This window comes from Macrobrachium rosenbergii, chromosome 3 (genome assembly GCF_040412425.1).
Source record: "Macrobrachium rosenbergii isolate ZJJX-2024 chromosome 3, ASM4041242v1, whole genome shotgun sequence".
In the NCBI taxonomy this organism is placed as follows: Eukaryota; Metazoa; Arthropoda; class Malacostraca; order Decapoda; family Palaemonidae; genus Macrobrachium; species Macrobrachium rosenbergii.
In genome coordinates this window covers 54,273,732-54,279,898 of record NC_089743.1, presented here as the reverse complement: position 1 = coordinate 54,279,898, position 6,167 = coordinate 54,273,732, and the positions used below count along the sequence as shown (strand labels likewise).

The 6,167-nt window shown below is 38.3% G+C and overlaps 1 long non-coding RNA gene across 1 annotated transcript; it reads right to left on the bottom strand.

Annotated features, from left to right (window-relative positions):
- Positions 1–2,853: 2,853 nt before the first annotated feature.
- LOC136828593 (uncharacterized) lies at positions 2,854–5,303 on the bottom strand. Its single transcript, XR_010850118.1, has 3 exons — positions 5,163–5,303; positions 3,829–3,986; positions 2,854–3,120 (listed from the first exon to the last, which is right to left on the bottom strand). It is a non-coding gene; the product is annotated as an uncharacterized lncRNA (long non-coding RNA).
- Between the last annotated feature and the right edge of the window lie 864 nt (positions 5,304–6,167).

The following is a 6,167-nucleotide window of genomic DNA, read 5'->3' as shown; positions in this document are numbered from 1 at the left end:
TCTATTCCACCCCTTCTTCTTCTTTGGGGCCTCTAAGGTCTGGCTACACCATTCCTAGGAGGTGATGAGGGCACTGACTCTGGGGAAAAGCCAGAAGTGCCGTTAGAAGCAGGATCAGGGGTAACCCTAGTAGTTACGGGCTGGTTTTCTACTTCGGCTGCTGCAACAACCATCATAAGGGTAGAACCAGCATCTGCATCTCAGCCGGACAGTTCCTGGTCGACCAGAGACGGTGTAACATTAAGGTCTGCCAGAGGGTCATCCTCAGCAGATGAAAGTTATGGGGAAGAAGAAATGTCGGGGGTCAGAGGCTCACAATTGGAGATGACCAAGTCGGTGAGGTTTGGAGGATCTTCCGTAGGAGGATCCATGTCATGTTTTGGATCCGGCACTGGCACTAACTCAGGCCAGGCACAGGGATTAAGGTTAGTAGAGGGGCTCCGTCCGAGATAGATGGAGCTTGGCACTGCTCAGTGCTCTCAAGTGGCACTGGCAGAGAATTGGAGTCAGGCATGGCTGACGAGCGACCAGGGGGTGCAAAACCCCTCGATGTACCTGAGGTAGTGGGAGACAGAGATTCAGGTTGACATGCTTAGTAGAGGGCATATGTTTTGGGCAGCTAGGATATCCAGCAGTATAGTGCTCTGGAGTTCCACAGTCTCAGCAGGGTCCCTTGGGATGGGCTGATCTTCCTATGGTGACGGTCGGTGGAGAAGGTTGAGTGAACGTAGAAGGAGAGGAGTTCTGGTGGTTGGTAGTAGGCTGCCTATTGTTGTAAAATCTTCAGTATTCATTCCTCTGGCAGATATAAGGATCAAATGTGCCGTATTGGACCATGTTAAGCAGGTTCCGGAAGATAACTGAGGCCCAGTTATCTCTGGTTAATTCAGCAACCGGTCACAGGTGATCTTCCTACCCCTCCCCTTACCTCTTACCTTCCCCCTCCTCTCCCTTTCCCCTTCCTCTGCAAATTCCCTCCCCCTCCCCCTCCCCTTCACCCATCCACAACCCTTCCACCCTCCATTCCCCTGCCCTCCTGATCCCTCACCCTCCCCCCTCCCTCTCCTTCCCTTCCACTCCCACTCCCCCTCCCCTCCCCCTCCCACTCCTCCCACTCCTCCCCTCCCACTCCCACTCCCTCCCCTCAAACTCCTACTCCCCTTCCCCTGCCCTTCCACCTCCCTCCCCTCCCCTCCCCTTCCCATCCCTTCCTCTCTATGCCCTCTCCTTTCCCCCTCCCCTGTCCTCCCCTTCCCCTGTCCTCCCCTGCACTCCCAATATTTTCACCATTAAGTGACTCAATGGGTCATATGTGGCCTTTCTCCCTCTCCCCTTCCCCCTTCATTCCTCCTCTCCTCCTCCCCTCCCCTTCACCCATACCCATTCCCTTCCCTTCCACCCTGCCCTCCCCTCCCCTCCCACTTCCTTTCCCCCTTCCTTCCATCTCTGCCCTCTCTTCCCATCCTCTGCCATCCCCTGCCATCCCCTTCACCCTCCTCTCCCCAAATTTTAACATTAAGTGATCCAACAGGTCACAGGTGTCTAGTATATACATACACACACACACACACACACACACACACATACACATATATATATATATATATATATATATATATATATATATATATATATATATATATAAATGGATGTACTCATATGTATGTGTGTGCATATGTATGTTGGCATGTCCCAGCATAACTCTGAAATGCATTGAGCAATTTCAACAAAACTTGGTATACATATGACTATCTGGAAAAGAATACTGTGGGGTTAAGACATCACTAGCACCAAAGGGCACCAAAGGAGGTGGGGGGTGGGGAGGGGGTGGGAAGGGCTTCCTTGAAATGGGGCTGGTCCTGCCCATAGACTTAGTAACTAAATAAACTTTATGGGTTTATCATACCTCATTTCGGTATGCATATGACTTACTATCTGGAAAAGAATACTGTGGGGGTAAGACATCACTGGCACCAAATGGGGTGGGGGTGGGAAAGGGGTGACATGTAAAGTAACTGAAAACTACAGATATTAGTGCCAAATCCATAGTTTTCGAGGTTGCTGAGACGAATAGAGACAATCCCAATGCCCTTTAAGTCCAAGTTCAGCCCCGGTAGGAAGGGGGGATAAGAAGGGGTGAAAAATAAAATATAAAAAAATGACAGATATTAGTGTCAAATCCAGTGGTTCTCAAACTTTTTCGTGAGTGACCCTGTTTGGGACATTTCAATCCTTTGTGACCCAGAGGAAAGTAAAGAGAAAGAAAATGTACAGTGATATATACACTTTATTTTGGAAAAAATTAAATAATGTATACAGCTTTTCATTTACAAAACTAAACTAGTTGGATCCATGGCACTGCTTTTCCCTTTCACAAAACTCAATGAAAACAGCTTAATAATATTAGGGTACATTTTCTCCAAGAAATACTGTCTAGCACAAGCCGTCTCTTTGCGGTCATCAACTTAAACATAAGATTATTGAGTAAAAGGCTAGTTATTTTGCGAATTGGCTGTAATAGCACCCGTCTTTCTGTTTAACACTGTAACTTGATAAACCACCTTAGTGGCCCATAACGGATCCTCTTTTTGAATTGCTTGCATCAGCTTTTAGATTTTTAGGCTTCGAACTTGTCTGGTAGATCTATGGTTTGGTTATTTCATCATCATCATCATCAGCAGCATCAACCTCGTAGTCAGAAACAACAAAGATAATAACAATAATCATAATGACAACTGCAGCGATGGCGGTGGTAGTAATGCTCAAAACAACTTGAGTGAGACATGACTAAAATAAAGTAATAAAATTCACTGCTCAACTAACCTGCTGATCTCGGATAAGGAAACGACAAAATCAAATTAGAAAAAGAAGTATATTTTATTGTTAATGCCACAGGATAATGCCGTGTTCATCAAAATAACGGAAATTTTTCTATATAAAAACTTTCCTCACATAGCATTAATGGATTCTAAATCTTTGGGAGCTCGTATGTCACTTCAAGAGAGGCAGAAGAAGAAAACCTTGAGAATTCCCTGTTATTACAATGAGTCTTCTTCTAGATTTCATCTCTAATGGCAGTTTCACCACCACCAGGAGCCACCTTGATTATAGTAGGAAGGCCTGTGGGACAGAGATGTGTAACAGAATATGCAAGAATATTTAAGAGTAATGAGCATGAATATTTGCGAGTGGTTATGACCGAATATGTATATAGACAGATGCATTCTCATATGTTTACTATATATATATATATATATATATATATATATATATATATATATATATATATATATATATATATATATATATATGCATAACTGAATCACAGAGATATGTAACGTGATGAATATATAAATAAAAGGCAAATGCCACGAAGGAAAAGTGAAACAACGGAGTGATTGCTCGGCCTTTCGACGCATGGTCCTTTACTAGCAGACAAGTACAGGACTGCGTGTCGAAAGGCCTTGCAACCACTTCATTGTTTCACTTTTCTTTTGGTAGTTATCTTTATATATATATATATATATATATATATATATATATATATATATATATATATATATATATGTGTGTATGTGTGTGTCTGTGTGTGTGTATGTATATGTAAATGTATATATATATACTGTATATATATATATATATATATATATATATATATATATATATATATATATATATATATATATATATATATATATATGTTTGTGTGTGTGTGTGCGAAACAATATCTTTATAGTTACCTTACCTATAATATTATGCACAATTTCCAATTCAACAGTTCATTTTTTGGACAACATAAAAAATACTAGGGCAATGAATATTGTTTACCAGTAGTAATTGTTATATCCGTAACCGTGTCCGTATCCGTGTCCGTATCCGTATCCGTAAGGAGAATATCCATATCTATAACGAGGGTAGAATCCGAATCCGAAAGTTGGAGCAGCAGAGACTGCATACAGGATGGCAAATATCCCCAGCAGTAAGAACTGGAAAATGAAGGAAAAATCTGATTTTCACTGTTTAATTACTCATAATTAAATATAAAAGGCAGATTACATATTTTTTCTTATAATCATATTCTTCAATAAAATTTAGTTTCAATTGGGATTAATCGATGGACAATCTTACAAGTGAACAAATTACAACACGTCAAAGAATGTAGATAGTCGTATATGAATTACATTTTCTTCATAAAAAGTAACGAGTAACTAATAAATTAGTGAGAAGTCCGCAACATCATTGTCTTTCAACTCTTTTTTTTTAATATATTCTGTTGCTCATTAGCATTCATTATCAGTTTCTTCAGAAAAGAGCAAATAAATCTCGAAATTTCTACTTGCAAGTGTATTACCTCGAAGGGATTGTGTTGAAATGGTTAAACGTATATATATATATATATATATATATATATATATATATATATATATATATATATATATATATATATATATATATATATATATATATATATATATATATATATATATATATATATATATATATATATATATATATATATATATATATATATATATATATATATCTATATCTACTGTAATACAATGTTATGACTGGTGGAAAACTATTTAAGCAAACAAGCTGGAAATAAAATACATGACAGTTACTGAGAGCGTTAGGAACTCCAAAACCCAGGCAGACTGCTGAGATGTACTCCTGTCTTATTGTCAGACATGAATCTCACCTTAGGTAAAATTTTCGTAGAATTACCCAACATACCGTTTTTGGTAATCCTGCTAACAAACAGAAATAAGAGAAGGCCAACCGGATTAAACTCATAGCCTCCTTGGTGGAGGAGGTATATCAGGAAAGTTAACCTGTTATTATTATTATTATTATTATTATTATTATTATTATTATTATTATTATTATTATTATTATTATTATTATTATTATTATTATTCAGAAGATAAACCCTATTCATATGGAACAAGCTCACAGGAGCCATTGACTTGAAATAAAAGCTTCCAAAGAATATGGTGTTCATTAGGAAGAAGTACAAGGAGGTCAAGGGAAATACAGAAAGAAGAGATCGGTTAGTAAGCATTTTGCATATAGGGAAAGAAAATTATGAGCAATCCTGTCTATAGCTGTTAACAAAATCTCAATAAAATCTTACAATTCTTAGACTAAAAGATACTCACGATGGCTTTCGCGGAGATCATGCTTGCCACTGGACAGGTCCTTTGCTGAAACGACGAAAGTATTCACCTGACTGAAAGGTCCGCCTCTGCCTCGAAATATATACAAATCTTGAGCTTCTCCAGGGATTTCCAGATGTAGTTGCCAGTTTATGCTTTCGCCTCTTGGTTTTACAACCTGAGAGAGATCTCTAGCAAGTCTGCCAAAGACCCGAACATCCTGCGGATTATCTTGATTAGTAAGCTGGACAGCGTCAGGACGACCTTAAGAGATACAGTAACTTCCAGTACTCCCAAGGGTCGGCTCACTGGCATCTGAATGTTATGTGGGTTGCTGAACCCTTGTAAAAGAAGTAACGGGGTTATGGAGTTAAAGACTGCTTTATTACATTTCTTGTTGTTATTGTATAGAAAAAAATTTTCCCTCGTCGATTTTAACTGTTCAACATTGTGGACAATCTTCTATTTCATTTTATTCATACGTGACTATGGGACTGGAAATTAACGGTAGAAAGTTATGTAATGGAAAATAGGTAAAAAGGAAAACATTCAGAACAATATGCTTGCTAAAAATAATGGAATTATGATTTAAGTACATTTTCTTGAACATGAGGTCTTTTCTTTACAAGGGGGTTGACTGCGTTCACAAGAACACGTGATACACATGCTTTACTCACACACACACACATATATACACACACACACACACACACACACACACACACACACACACACACACACACACATACATATATATATATATATATATATATATATATATATATATATATATATATATATATATATATATAAGCATAAAGCTACAAACGTCCTTTAATATCCAATTGCTCTACCTCGGAAATAACATATTTTCATATATGTTACCGAAGGCGAATTTTTTAGTTGATAATAAGTTCGTCGTCCCGTGGGCTCGAACCAACGAAAGTGTACATACAGTATATATACATACATATGTATACACATTTACATATATATAATGCATATGTA